Source organism: Diorhabda carinulata, chromosome 10 (genome assembly GCF_026250575.1).
Source record: "Diorhabda carinulata isolate Delta chromosome 10, icDioCari1.1, whole genome shotgun sequence".
Lineage (NCBI taxonomy): Eukaryota > Metazoa > Arthropoda > Insecta > Coleoptera > Chrysomelidae > Diorhabda > Diorhabda carinulata.
The window spans coordinates 12,070,615-12,087,150 of NC_079469.1; positions in this window are offsets into that span (position 1 = coordinate 12,070,615).

The window sequence follows — 16,536 nt, forward strand, 5'->3', positions numbered from 1 at the left end:
ATGAACAGTGTAAGTGTCAGTGTACACAGTGTTCAATTCTTCATTGTTAGCAGATTTTCTTTGATTTTTAAACCATTTCCATTATCTAGGATCTCTTTTTACTGATGAGTTGACAGACTGAATCAGTCTGGATGATTGGTTGCGTAGAATTGGAAAGTTCGAGACCTCACTCCTTAGATTGACGAACAAGTAGAGACGTCCCTTCCCTCTTTATAATTGCTTCAAAGTGAAAACCGAAATTATAAACTTTCAAGAATTCAAGAATCACGACTTTTACCGTTTCAATGATACGCAATGATACAAAAATGAAATTTTACTTATCTAGAATTCGACAATTTAACTTGTAAATACCTGTAACTGCGAATGTTTTTGCATAAAAGTGAAGACACAATAATGAAACACACTTTCACAACCAGCACAATTTCATTGGAAAATAGTCTATTCTTTTTCCAGAGAACACTTAATTTCATTGCTTCTCTAAGGATATATATTCTGTTTTCAATACAATGAAGTCGTAAATCTTTCATCTACCAATTTCTCGCTTCCCTTAGAGATAAATACGGGCTACGGCGGGTCAAGTGATTCCAAAAGGATATGGGGGCTCAAAGCCTACTCTTTACGATCCTTCAAAATTACGTCCGATGCAATAGGTTTCATTCTCTTTCATTCTCCCATGATTTTCAAACAGTAAATATGATATATTGTAATTCGATAGTCATTTATTAGAATAAGGATTTTTATTTTGAACCTTGAACCCCATAAAATTGAACCAAGCTTAAAAATAGATACAGATCGTTATTCATATATCAAGATAGAAGAAAATAATGGGTGTTAATAAATACCGCCACTTGAGAAAATGATATATCATTGGTAAAACAAAGAGTAGACGGAAGCTGGTCTCAAATGTAACTTTATAAGTAATCATTCGTTGTCCTCCTTGAAAAGTATTTGTGATTGTCCATCAAGATGAGCAGGAATTGGTTTCTAGTACATCATTAACATAGGTTATTCTGTCTCCGTTCTCTGCACTAACTCATCAATATTGGACTGTTTGAAGAAAAGAAACAAATCGTAACAAGTATATTTCCTTATCCTTCTCCAAATCATTGGCAGCAAGTGGTAAAACAATTTCCCAGAGCTAGTTAATGAAATAGCCTACGCCCAAGGTCGGTGGCAAAACTCGGCTAACCAGTTAGTCTTTTTCATATTCCCTCACTCTCTGCTACCCACCTACGTTTATCCAATATTATAGTAGCTTCCTGAACACTCTATTAAACTTAATATAAGTCGACGAACTAGCAATAACTAGCACTAATTGACGAGAAAAGTACTTGAAGAGCGTAGGCCAATTGGAAGAGCTTGGAAAAGATGATAGGAAGAAGTAGCTGAAGAAACAATCAGTCTTCTGAAGATATGGAATTCGAAAAAAGCAGGTCTGGAAATGGAAATGATAGCTTAGCGTGGTCTAGGCCAGCAATGACCTCGTAAATGCAAAATCTGTTTGTGTTGGGAATCATTGAATCGTTTTTATGTTAATGTAAATGAATATTTTCAATCAAATAATAATTCTTATAACTGTATAACTATAACCTATAACCTGTACATCAAATCTAAATCATTGATCCCAAAGAGCTAAATTTCATTTGAAGAGATACGTGAAATTATACCTGGCACTTTAATATTAGTATCTGTTTAGGGCAATTTTACTATTAAAAATAATAGTCGCATAGCGACAAATCGGAACAACAAGGAAGGTATTCCAGTTTTCCGCAAACCAATTCGTTCAATGGTTCCATCGTGAGCTGGGCTGTATGCGGTCTGGCATTACTGTAATACTGCGTATTCACAGTTCTTTATTCAGTGAAAAAATCAACCGCAATTACTCCTCTCATGTCCCAAAATACCATACACAACACCTTCCCCGATGACAGTGTAACCTTAGCTTTAACTGCCGCGCCTTTGATTTTCTTCCTAAAATCTATAGACGCGTGGTGACTCTCAGGAATATAGTGATGTACCGAAGTCTTATAGTAAATATTTGTTGCAATAAATTCTCCCCTTTCTCCTCATACTGCTGCAGGAGACGCGTACAATTTTCCTGGCGTGTGAATTTCTGCTTAGAATTCACAAGTCGTTTGAGACGTTTATGATATATTTGCTACGCTGATGCCCGGTTCTTAAGCAATATTGCGTTGTTCTTTCAAAATATGTTTTTCTACAGCGCAGACTTTCTCATCGATAACACTTGTTTTGGGGCGTCCGCATGTACCAAGTTTGCCGCTACTTCTAAGTCTTTTAGGAAAGCGGAACACCATTCATACACTTGGAGTCTTGGAAAGGCACCCATCCCCGAATTGCTCGAGTAATTTTCAACAGACACTTCTAGATCAGTCCAAAATCCAGTGCAGCTACTTTTGCGAAACTTAATTTTTTGTTTATTTCAAAATTCCGAGTTTCTATTTAATCCACCCTCGTATTTACCCAGAACAACTGTTAAACGTTATTTTATTACCTACTGGTGCATCTATAGTTCTTTCAAGATATCACTTTCTCTGACAAGTTTGTCATTTCCAAATATAACCCCTACATTGACAGGTTACAAGTAAGTTTATAATTTAATTACATCAATACTTTTAGTTTGTATCCAAAGGATACAGAGGATATGGGTTATTTGAACAATAGAATATTTTTTTGTAAACATTATCGAAATATCTGCATTTTTTCTCACTTTATGAACACATTGTAGCAGAAAGTAACTTTCGAAAAATCCGACCAAGCCATTTAATTTTGACTTTCCAAAAACCAAATTTATTTTTTTCTTTCATTTTGTTGACCTGTGTATATGTATAGCTTATTTTTCATTGGAAATTAAATTTGGAAAAGTTTCTCTGGTCGTAACTACATAAGAAATATATGGCGAGCCCTTGGAACAGTTTCATAGTCATCAACCGAAATAAAGTATTTAAATTATAAAATTTGTGCTCATAAATTATCGTTAACACTGGTTTATGCCGCATCAAAGATTCCAAATGTGACTGTAATTATCAACAACTCAAGTGCATCGTTTCGTCGCATTGTTTTTCAAACAGAAGGGAAGAAGCGATTACAGAGACAGACACCAATTAACCTGTTTGAATTAAACGTCTTCTAACCTATTACAAAAAATGTCTAGTCAGAGGCGTACACTAACGAATTTTATATAAAGATTTTTTTGTGCTACTGAAAATGATGAACTTAATAAATAAATTCTATTCAAATCTTTCTATTATTAATAGCCGGTGAAACTTCTTTCGAATGTTGAAATCAATCGAATGTTCTAAGCAACATTTATAGAAAACTTCTAGAGGGGTGGTTACTCCAAATATAGAATATAAAATTGCGGATTAGCTGAGGGCGAAGCTATGCCAATGCGATTTTTTTACCATTATTATGTACTCTGGGCTTATCAAAACCGTAAATACAATAATTTTTGGTATAGAGTTCTAAAAAAAAATTCTAAAGAAAGAACTTTTAACAATGCATTATGACCTAAAACATATATAGTAAATTTGATAAACATGCTTAACATTGCGTAACCTAAGGTTCTAGATTTGAATCTAAAATCTAAAAAGAAAAGAAAATCTTTGATTATTTTGGGTTAGGCTAGTTTAGTTTAGGTTAGGTTAGGTTAAGATAGGTTAGGTTGGGTTAAGTTATGTTAGATTAGGTTAGATTTGATTAGTCATGTTCTAGATGTCGTTTCAAATTCTCGTTATTTCAAGCAATATATTTATTTATATAATTTATACAGCTGTAGATTCACTTTTTCATAACTCTTCCTCTTCTCATTTCCGCAATACGTGGTTGAATATTTTAAGTTCTCACCTCCAACTCAACTTATATACCAAACCCCATCCACTTTCTTCACCGGCATGATACGGAAGTCTTACTCTTTATTTTTATTAATGGTAAACATACTATAATCTAGTTCAGAAAGGTATAGAGCAATAAAATGGAGAATTCCGTCCAGTTCGGTGTCGGCCATAGGTGTAGGTCTTGAAATATTGTGTAGGCATTATTAAGGTAGTAGATTAAACAGTTACATTTTTCATTTAACAGGTACGTAAATAGTTTTCAAAGTATTATAAGATTAGTAATAAAATGGCGACATTTACACCAACAAAAAGATGTTCAACTATCTTATTATTTCAGATGTACAAGATTGTATAAAATACGATTACCCGAAATTTACTATACAAGAAACTGTCGGCCGATGTTCCCGCATGACTGGAGTTGGAAAGTTCACCGTTTTTAAATTTTTGCGGGGGAGAAAGATAGCTGGCCAAGTGGAACCTCCCAAGAAAAGTCCACGCAGACCAGTAAAAGTCCTTGGTGAAGACACCAAAAGTGTAATTCAAAGAAAAGTTCACTCTTTTTATTTCAAAAAATAAATACCCACCCTAGATAAGATTTTAATGGAGCTTGGCCAGGATTTTGCCTGGGAAAAGAATAACCGTAAAGCACTTTTACTGGAAAGCGATGAAATTGTTTGCTGGCGACGAAAATACTTGAGAAGTATGAAACAGTACAGAGCAGAGTAGAAGAAATCTTTTACCTTGATGAGACGTGGATTAATGAAGGTTATACAGTACCAAAAATGTTGCAAGACAAAAACAAAACCTGCACCTTTCTAATATAAACAACAACACATATAAATGTAATTCAACCTGCAATAAATTCAATAGTCAAGAAGAAAATCATAAGGTTTTAACTATTTTAGATCAAAATCATAGCCCAGAAAGGTTATCGATTTTAGTAACAGTTTCTTCTAGGTTCCTACATAAGTCTCAAAATCGTGGTTTTTTAAAATCAAATTTAAAGCAATAGAGACAGTAAAGTATCTACTATATAAATGTCCAGCCCATTTTAGAAAGAGACTTCGAAGGGATAATGCTAACAACTCAAGCGGTTGGACAAAAACTTCTAGAAAAATAGCAATCATTGAAAAGGAAAGAACTTTGAGATGCCGACTCTTGTACAAAATATCTTTTAGGTACAGGTGCAGTGCGGCTAAGAACTTAGAACGGTTCCCCAAACAATCTACATGAGTGATTCCTGAACAATGAAAATATTGATCCAGTTGACATCCGCTCATTGAAGGGCGAGGGCATATCCAGCTATAAATTATTATTCATCGGATTATTTGGAAAAAATTTCTTATTCACCTCATGGTATTACTTGAGGTATACATTCACCCAAGAAAGAGGATGAAGTTTCGCTTCTTTTCGAAAGGCAGCACTTTTCTTTTAGTTTCATATGATGATGCGTCAGTCTTAATGAAATAGTAGTAGCAACTTCTTGTTAATTGATAGTACACGTACAGGCTCTGTGAAATTGGTCATCTGCCATTCATATTCTATTGATTGGAATCATACAGGGTGCACTGTTACTACAAAATAACGTATTAACATATACATATTGTAAATTCATATTTTTTTCATAATATTTCAAATATTGAATAAAATTATGGATAATGTCAACTAAATATATTCTATTAAGTAACTAAGTAGTAATTCTGAGTAGCAGCAATGAAATGTGGGGATCCACCATTTTGCTGAGCCGAATGTCCTCAAAATTCACATCTAATTGAATTCTTATTGCCTCTCAAAAATGACTATTTTCAGTTAAACGCACTTTTTCAAGAAATCTCTAATCTGCTATTTAGGTTATTTACTATGGATGTGTATCACTGAATGAGTAAGTTACCGTACCTCCTCACAAATTTATTTAGGATCAGCATAACGTTCTCATAAGGAATTTTATTCCTTCTTATTCACTAAAATCAGTTAAATTTTGAAAGTACCTGATTACAATAAGCAAAACCTTTAATGATCATGAGAAACAATGCATAAAGTTCTAAACCTACTAATTTTCTGATATATTGAATAATTTGCATCGCAACGACTAATTTTAAAACAATGTATAATTATGCGGTATTGGCAGCTGAACTTGTAATCGATTTATGCATTATAGTCTAAGAGCCAGCTTAAATCATTCAAAATATAAACGGAGATCATTATATATAAAACGATTATTAGACCAGTAATGATGTACTCAGCTGAAACGAAGACACTAACAAGAAATGATGAAGAAAAATGGAGAAAAGCATGAAAAAACACTAATTTAACCAGTAAAAATTAGTGGAGGAAACTATAGGATAAGAACTAACCGAGAAATAACTGACGAACTCAACGACTTGATTCATAGTTATATTATAGCGGAGCATAGGGCACTACGGAGTAGAAAAATTGATATACCTAATTAGCTTCCGTCCTTGAAGGAACCAGAACCTTTTTGTAGAAAGAGCAGAAATACAATATTTCAGAAAATTAATGAAAAATTAACGACGAAATAATAAGATTACTGCTACTCCAACACGTAAGGTGAAACAAGTGAAGCACTACTGGAAAATTACAAGCAGTTATCGAAAGAATATGATAACCAGTTTAAACATAGTTTTCAATAGAATATCGTCGATTGAATGAATACCTCAATAAATTCTAGCTGCTCTAGATTAGAAGAGGACACAACAATCTGTATACTTGCTTAATAGAAGGCTGTGAAGGATCACGACTTCACCATACTGGTTAGAATAGAAAAAAATTACCTGAACTGAAGCTAAACCATGCCCCACAACCCATTTATTGATAAGAAATAAAACAACAAATAATTTCAGAGATATTGTAGATTTTAAAGGCATAAGTGAGTCGTCGCCACATTAGTCAACAAAATAAACAATGAAATTAACGATACAGTAAAAAGATAGATTTGACAATACAACTAATATCAAAAGATCATACATTTTCCTTGTTTCTCTTAAAAGAGAATTCAACAAGTTTTTTATGATCAATTAAAGGTTCTTAGCCTTAAGACTTGAAGAATATGGGCGGCTGGAGTTTTATACTGATGTTGGTAATTTTTACGGAATTTCCTTTCTCTGCTTCTATATTTCATACAAAATAACTATATTCTCTTCGATGTGATTGGTTGATTTATAACTCGTTTTTTCTTATCACCATTCATTATGTTTACGTTGTTTCTTATACGATTCAAACTATATACTTTTGAATATATTAACCGCAACTTGAATAATTTACTTCCTTTCCTTTGATATATCAACTATAATTATTATTGGGATGAAAATAATGATGTACAGTAACCATTTATTCATTATTAATTAACTTATTGTCTCCGCATAACCCGCCTTTGTTCTCTTAGCATCTCGAAGACTTTCAGTTCTAGCTCATTAATGTTGGCTTTTAAGGAACATTATTTCTTTTGCTTGTTTGTTTTGTTCGTTTATGCACACTTTGTCATTACAAGTCTATTTAAAATTGTTTTGTTATTATTAGTGGGATTTAATTCTACTTCATCAAACGAACCATGAAACCCCGCTTCGAATATACACAAAAAGTAGTTAATTAACATTAAGTTATACTTATAGAGAAGATGTTTTTCATGCTTTCTTTTGTAAACCGTGTTGATTTTAAGTCTCTTTCAATTGAAATGCATTTTTCATTGCGGCAATAAAATATTCGAGCTTTGGAATATCTACAGTGTGTCTATTTAAGTTGGAACCAATTTCTCAAGTATCAATCAAATTCAATGAATCAAATATAATGAAGGTCTGAATGATAAACATTATTATATATTCATCAGAAAAAGCCTAATTTGAGATTTCTAGAGCTGTTATTCATACTGAACACTCTGTGTAAACTACCACTACACCTACACTCACAATTGTACTGTCTGATGCGCGTTTTGATAACCAAATTATCGTCTTCAGAGACTAAAGGAGTATCAAATATCAAAGTATCAATATCCGAAATGTTTGCAAATATTAGATAAGCATTACATTTCATTATCTTTGCAGATCTAAGAGATTTATGTCATATTTTTAGATTTCTAAAACTGTTGTTTCAGTTCATCACGTGGTCGTTATAAGATAAAAATTATAAGAAAATCTTTGCTCTAAACTAAACTAAACTAAATTACGTAGAACGTGAGATGGGACTCGGAAAAAACCATCTATTAACTTTATATAATTCTGATTTATTAGATTATGAACAACAACTTCTATTTTTGAAGTGAGTTTAATATAAAGTATAAGCCAATTGAAAATTCCACTCAATAATATTACTTTCCTCGAGTACAAGAAAAAGTTTTTGAGTTACCTAAATCTTTTTAAAAGTTTATGTTGAATTCCGCACCACTGTGAGTCATTAATCATTTTTTGCGCTGCAAAATTTTATTGATAATACGACGAGAGGTTTTAAGAAAATGGAAGTTGTGCGTCAAAAAAATTTCACTAACAATAATAATGTTTAAAAGGAATCTAGACTTTATCGCTCTTAAATAGAAACATTTTCTTGTATGTGTTGTTATTCAAGTTTTGTATTTAATATTTGTGTATATACTTCGTCCAACAACGAGAGAATACAATAAGACGCTTTAATTCTTCGCAGGAAACTCGAAAATTGGAATTTCCTTTCTGAATCGCGCTATATTACTTGTAATGTCGCAAACCTGTTCTCTTTGTATAAACTATAAATTGTCCCATGTATAAAATCTTGAGTAGCTTTGTCAACTGACTTCAGTTTTTATTTACATGTTTTTCGATTCTGTGAAAGATTCACAGCAATCGATTTCGTGACTACTAGAAATTCATACCTGTCTACTACATTACGAAATGTCATTGTCTTCATTCGCCCATGGTCTAAAGAACGCCATGTCTATTTATTTAAAGAAATTTATGAATTAAATGAATCTCACCTAGCGACGCCACTGCTCCTCGCAGACTGTGGCATTTATGTTTACGATTTGATGTTTTCATTGGTAAACTTTTATACGGGGAGTAAACATTATTTTTGTTTTGTTAATTCGGTATGAGTGCCGGGCAAATTTGAATTGAAAAATTGATTCTTATCATAACTTCTGCAATTTATATTGGAAGAAGTATAACGTAATAATATCATTAATAGACAATATAAAACAGAAGAATGTAAATATTGTTCTACATATAATAACATTGCATATTATCCTACTGGTCGAATAGTGGAACGGTACCATCAAGATAATTTAATTTGTATGAACTACAACTTTTGTGTTATTTTCTAACAATCTCATGAATCACCTTACAAATGATAATATTTGAGAACAATAGTAGCAATTACCATTATAATATATAAAAACTATACCCAAGTTTAATCTAGGAAATCCAGACGACTTTAAAAATTAAAACGTAAAAAGATTATACTTCATAAATATTTACTCAGCATTTATTTCAATAAAAATAAAAGTTATTGTAGATACCATTTTAATGAGTTTTTATCAATTCACTAATCGAATGAGTTTTGTTAATTCAATCGCTGAAATTACTCAATTCATTCGATATTGTATTTTGTGAATAAAGTTTTCAAAAATTGAAATTTCGGAATTCCCAGCAAAGGTTGTTTTGCCATATAATTTATATCTAGAAAATATTTCTCTAGTTCAATACAAATAATCGAAAGCGTTGTATAGACAATGAAAGAATGCTTTATTCCGATTAATAAAGTATTCTTTATTAATGTAACGAATATATTTCAAATTGAAATTCTTAATGGCTATCTAAACATCAAAAAAAAATTATTTATATTTTTACTATTAATTATGCGAGAACGTGCCACATATAGTTGTCCAATAATCACTTTGGAACGAACGTAACATTCAACATAAGGCTCATATTGGAATGCTAGTCGAAGAAATTAATCTGATGTACAAGCTCGAAGAACTTGTTGGCGTTGTTGGTCAATACCTCTACGTCTTTTGACTCTGAATCTATGTGTTTCTCGCCTGATGTTCTTACATCTTGTACGACTCTAGATTTAATTTTTCGACGACTCCAATTACAATAATAAAATACGAACCCGTTTCTGTTTTGATTTAAAATTATTTGCAAACAATTTTAAGTACAATATGTACAGGTACGATAATGGTCGTTGTTGGAGGCAGCTCACATGAGAGTAAAAACTTTTCAATTCTTAATTAATTGTGAATACATATTGCCGTAGAAGTTAATGATAACACTGGAAACATATGGATTAGACACCAGTACACCAGAAAATAGATGGGCCAGAAACGAGAAAAGAAACATACGAAAACCAATATAAAGATCACTAAAAGATGGTATGAGTGCTGGAGCTCAGTGTTCCAAGAAAAGTTCAAAAGCTGGAATACAGGGTCCTATAACAGTAAATGTGAAACACCTTCTATCATCAAATGAGTTTTCCAAATTTTACTCACTATACAATCATGAGAAAATTGTAACAAGCGAAAATATCTGTAATGGCTCATGAAAATAGCTGATTAAAAAAAGTTTTGATAACGTTCAGTTTTTTATGTGTTTCAATATGATTTTATATTAATATTTATACCGTGAAAGAGTTTTTTATACAAATAGTAACAAAATATAATGAACCTTTTGTATAATTGAAAACCTTTCATAAAACTGAACATTTTTTCAGCAGCTATACCTGTACATTAGATAAATATATTTTACGTAAATTGTAGAGACATGGATTATATCAGAGTAATTTACTCAATAAACATAAAGGATTATACACAAAGAGAATTCAACATTATGTAAAGCATTTATTAGACAAAAGACACCCACGTAACCAACAATGAAAACCACCTAAATTACGTCATGTTACTTGATATGAGGAATTGTTGGGAATAAAATACTCTATAACATTATATGTACTCCAATAAGAGTCAAATTTTGTTATGTTTTCGATATTATTAAACAAAGTTTATAATGGGAGCCATCTACAATATCTTAGACGCACCTCTCGAAATCAAGAAGCTTCATTATTTATGTAGCTTCCACATAATATCTCAGCAATTCATGAACAGTTAGTGATAAATTTATAAGATTATTTGACAAACTGCTTCGACTACGGTCGAGCCAAAGACGTCTTCATCGTCTTCAATTAGTATTAGAAGGTCGAAGCTATTAATAATTTTTTGCGAAAATTATCGAATAAAATTGATGAGATTCCAACTATGGATTCTGCTGGGAAGAGAAAAAAGCTTTTATATACTTGATATTGATAACAGAAATTTGCTGATTCTTCTCAATCGACTTGGGTGTTACACATATTAATAATTTCAATTTTCCTTTATTTTTTATAACAAAATTATGAGCTTGTCGTACTTACTAAAACGACATTGCTTATTATGCTATAGAAACATATCAAAGCTGTCCATAATTTCATGAGAGAAGTAGCGGAAATCAATTGATGAAAATTCAAGAATAAATTCTAAAGGAAGAAGAAAAATCTTATGTACTTCACTGGGTGTAAGTTTATTTACTAGTCTTAAACCTATACCTCGGTGGAAAATCGTTCTTAGCTGGTAAATGTTACTTACATTTTTTGTAGTTTCAATAACTATTTTCAAGAGGTTGCGAGATATATATTGATTAATTAATACGTAAAATCAAATATCTTAGACGTTGTCAGACCTGCAGTTTACCTGACTCGAACACATACCTCTTAGTTTCCTCAGTCATAATGTATCGGTATATTTTAAGTAAAGAGATCCATATTATGAATAAATTGATATTAAAATTTTATCCGATTTTAGTTTTCAACTAATCTATTTTTTACCAGCAATCGAAAAAGCTTTTAGAATGTTCTTTACTTTATACGTCAATTTTACAAATTTTCTATGCGGGTATTGATAATGATACAGTATAATTTACTGTTAATGGACCAGATTTTAAGAAAAACTTGTTTTCTGAAGTACACAATTTGTATTAAGCGGTTTCACACTTTTTCAGCAGTTTCAATAAATTATTTAATAACTTTCATGATATCAACAATATTTGTTATGGTGAATAAAAAATTATTATCACTCTGAAACTTTAGAAAACGATTTATATGTAAGTAAACCTCCCAATACCGTGAAAATAAAAATTATATCTCCAAGTTTTAAGAGCTACACTAAATAAAAGAGCAGAAAATCGATTTGTTAGACCTGTATCAATTTCACACACCTGGAAAAAATACAAACATCAAAAAATAATTTATCGTTCGACCAATTTCTAGCCGTGTTAATTCCTTCCTGTCGAAACGCTGACTCACAGCCTTCCACAATGGCATAAAAGAAAAAAGTAACTCTTCAAATTTCAACTTTATATTTCACCAGTGGCAACTCGTGTTCATACAATCTATTCGAAACTCAGTTTAGAATGTTTAGATGATCCAGGACGAGGACACTTCTGAAATTTGAACTATTTCAAAAAGCACACTGAAAGCCAATGTGCTACGCATAAAAGAATTTGATATGAAATTTTTGGTGAATAAAAGCACATATCGTACTGTAGAAAAAGAAGCTATCAGAAACGGATCAATAAATATCAAAATAACTGTAAAATAATGTATAGATCAAACAAAAATTTAAGTTGAAATAAGAATGGAAGTATGAATATTGCATCAACAAACCATCAAGATATACACAATTCGCATGCTATCCAGCACACCTGGCACTATTCATAAAAATAATGGATAATTGATTGAAAAAACTGAATCAGGTACAAATAGGATACAAAAATATGGAAACTGTTGGAATCTCTGATGGTGTCTTTGGGGCGATTCACTATCGTTACACAAAAATTATGAGGAATTGAAGCACAATATATCAACATGGAAGCAGGTGGGTGATTCCGTTCTAACTGTGATATTCAATGTCCTGTATTGTTTTTTTGTACTAGTCATTAATTAATAATCAATTAATAAAAATTTTGTGTTAATTGAATAATTCTTAAGATATTTAAACATTATTTTTATACAATATAACTTGCCACTTAAAGAAAACTTATACTACATCACTTGAATGTCAGTACCGTGTCATGTCCATTCCTAGAATTTACCGATAAATTATTAATTTTTTTTGTCGTAACAAAGGATTTAAACTAATTACCTTATAAATTCTAATGTTTATGATCAAACTGAGGAAAATTGATGCACTTGTTGTTTAATATCTTAAGTTACCATGTCAGTACCGTGTCATGTCCATTCCTAGAATTTACCGATAAATTATTAATTTTTTTTGTCGTAACAAATGATTTAAACTAATTACCTTATAAATTCTAATGTTTATGATCAAACTGAGGAAAATTGATGCACTTGTTGTTTAATATCTTAAGTTACCATGTCAGTACCGTGGATAAATGAGTCAGTACCGTGGAACTCAAAATCCGACATTTGTGTCTTGCTCGTGATACTTTGAAGTTGTAGTAAATTCCTCTTAGAGTTTTATTTTTACAGTAAAATAGATGAATAATATGCATAAAAAGTTAGAAAAGTTAAATTTTAAAATCTTGAAATTTTGAATACAAAAAATCACAGTTAGAACGGAATCACCCAGGTATCGAATTGAGGAATAAGTAAATCAATATGAAGAGGATAATAATAATTGTAGAAAATAATAATACCTCAGAATCTAAATAGATGAAATACAGCTGCAATATGTTAAAAATTTCAAATATTGAGGAATACAGAGCGATAGAAATCGAGAAGCATTGATGAATGAAAGAATCAGAGCTACATTTAAATTTGACAATTTGAAAATATGAAATTTTCTTAGCAGAAAAAGAATAACATGAAAATGAAGGTGTATATTCACTGAGAACATGAAAGCTATAAAAAGTTAGAATAATGATTGGAATGAAAATAGGAGAGAATTTGCTTACGAACAAGAAGACAGTTGACACTAACACTACCACTGCCACCACAGATTTTATAAACGGTTGAACAAAGACATTTATTTTGCTCGAAAGATACCAAAAAGTTTGAAAATTATCAGCACACTTCCGTCCTAAACATTCAGGTCTAGTTTATAATTTTGTGTATAAGTGTTTTTATATTTTCTATTAGCCACTCCTGGTATATATCTCCTCAAATTACTCGACATCATCTTATAGATACCAATTTCTCATACCCCTTCGTATATATTACGAGAATGATCATTAGCTCATTCCATTTGAATGAATTGTAATATTTTATCACATCACATTTCCCAATATCAGTGCATTTATATATTTGTTAGTTATAGTTACTACAAAGTTCATATACCTTGAAAGGACAATTAAACGGCCATAACCCTTTTGGTCCCGTCTAAGTTTACTCTACAAATCACAATGCAACAGTAAATTTTGCTAGTCCAAATGCATAAAGCGCAAAATAGCTTCTCGTTCGAATAGTTCATTTTTGAAATTATGACTCAGTCATTAAATGTTCACTGGCATTCAATTGAAAATATAGTGCCACTTACAACGTGTACGGAGTTACCGAGACGAAGTACTATGATTCTTTCAAGAGTCTGGAACTATAATGTTTTGAAAGTTTCTATTCTTCTGGATATATTGTTCGTTTGTGTTTTGTCCAGGATATACTATATCGAAATAGTTGAATCCTTTAAGAGTAATCCCACTAATTTAACCTAAACATTAAGTTATGATTGAAAGTCAAAATAATTATAGATAATGTTAAAATTAACACAGTGTGTTCATACAATAACAACACTATTTCAGTCTTTGTGTTCAAAAGGAGGTTAAATTAAAGTCAAATAATTCTTCGAGTAAAAGTATGAAAAATAACCTATTAATATATTTTTTCAAATAGCACACCATTCACATATTCTATTAAATTTCAAATAAAAATATCACGACCCATTAATTCATACGTCAGGTTTGGTACAGTTTTTGGAAATATTTTTTTCAAAAATGGTTAACAGTAACAAATTACTTATCACTCTTTTCAAATTAAATCTTCGGAATGTATTCCTATTTCTGTTTAATAGTATCCAATTCTATTACGAAAAACTGAAATTACGAAATTACTGAATTGTTATTTGGCAGTCCGTTTAGTCCGGGCGCTGGCAGGGGTTCCCGTAGCCCTTGTTGGGTCGCACGAAAAAATGATTGATATCTATGTTTTTTGGCCCGGAGAATCGATTTTTGGGGGTTACGAGGCCGCCTCCCTGTCAGTTTTTTGTTATTAACAATTAAATTGTTTAAACGGCCATAATTTATTATCAACAATACTTACGGAATTTCTGATGAAAGAATTTGGTTGCAAATCTTCTAACTAATATTTTAGTTTTTGAATTTTGAAAAAAATTTCATTACAACAAAAGTTATAGGCAAAGGAGTGTAGAAACATGCAAAAATGCGCTGATTTCTCTTTCAATCGGTCGTATTTCGGCCTGAGCAAATTCAATTGACACTTTGGATGATCCATTCAAAAAGAATACTATTCCCTTCAAAACAAGCCCTCATACGTACATTTTCAAGCATTTGGAACAGTTTTATAGTACTTAGAAGACAAAATTTTAATAGAAAAATTACACTTTTATTCGTTTACAATAGGCTATACGTGCAAAGAAGACTAAACTTTTTCGAAAAAAAAAACAGCATAGTAAAAGAAAATTTTTAAACCCTCACTTGAAATTCCATGACAATTGGTTAATAAACTACAGCCGATTTCCGGAGCAAATGTACGTATGAGGGCTCGTTTTGAAGGGAAAAGTATTTTTTTTAAATGGATCTTCAAAAGATCCAATTGAAGCCGAAATACGACCGATTGAAAATTAAATCAAATTTTTTTTTCACTTCTTTGCCTATAATTTTGGTTATAATAAATATTTTTTCAAAATTCAAGAACCGAAACATTTGTTAGAAGATTTGCAATCAGACTGTTCTATCAGAAACCCCGTAACTATTGTAGATAATAAATTATGGCCGTTTAAACAATTAAATTGTTAATAACAAAAAACTGACCAGGGTGCTGGTCTCGCAACTGCCAAAAATCGTTCTCCGAATATCAATATTTTTTCTCTTCGGTATTTTGGGATACTGAGAGGCTAACCACTCTTTCTACATCATGTTAAATACTAATTTTAGAATTATCGGCAATAATTTGATATCTGAACAAATCTATACGCTTTGTTCTCTTAAAAGAGACTTTTGCAAAGAAAAAATCAATCATGGTACTGTTAATACCTGCCCCAATATCAACCGTAACTTCTACTACTTTATCTAAATGCTCGAACACAAATCGTATTGAGAAAGATAACGCATAGTCATATGTTCGATATCGAACTGTATAGTTTCTCTAAGAATCTCCTAAAAAATTTAAGTCCTATTGAATATTAGGCTGGAATTTTTGGAACCATTGATGATATTCATACTGAATACACTACCACTGCGCCAGCACTGATAATTGCACTGTCTGACACGCGTTTCGAAAACCAAGTTATCGTCTTCAGAGAATGGGGGTAAACGTTTGCAGAACCCTCAACAGCTCTCAATCCACGAGGTTAGAGGTACTCGAAACGATGTGCCACAAGTAGATATCGATCACATTCTTTTACAGATACCTAGACGTGCATAGGAGTGCAACTACGGGGTCATCAGACACATTCCTCGATATTTTTTTGTTAACAAAATTA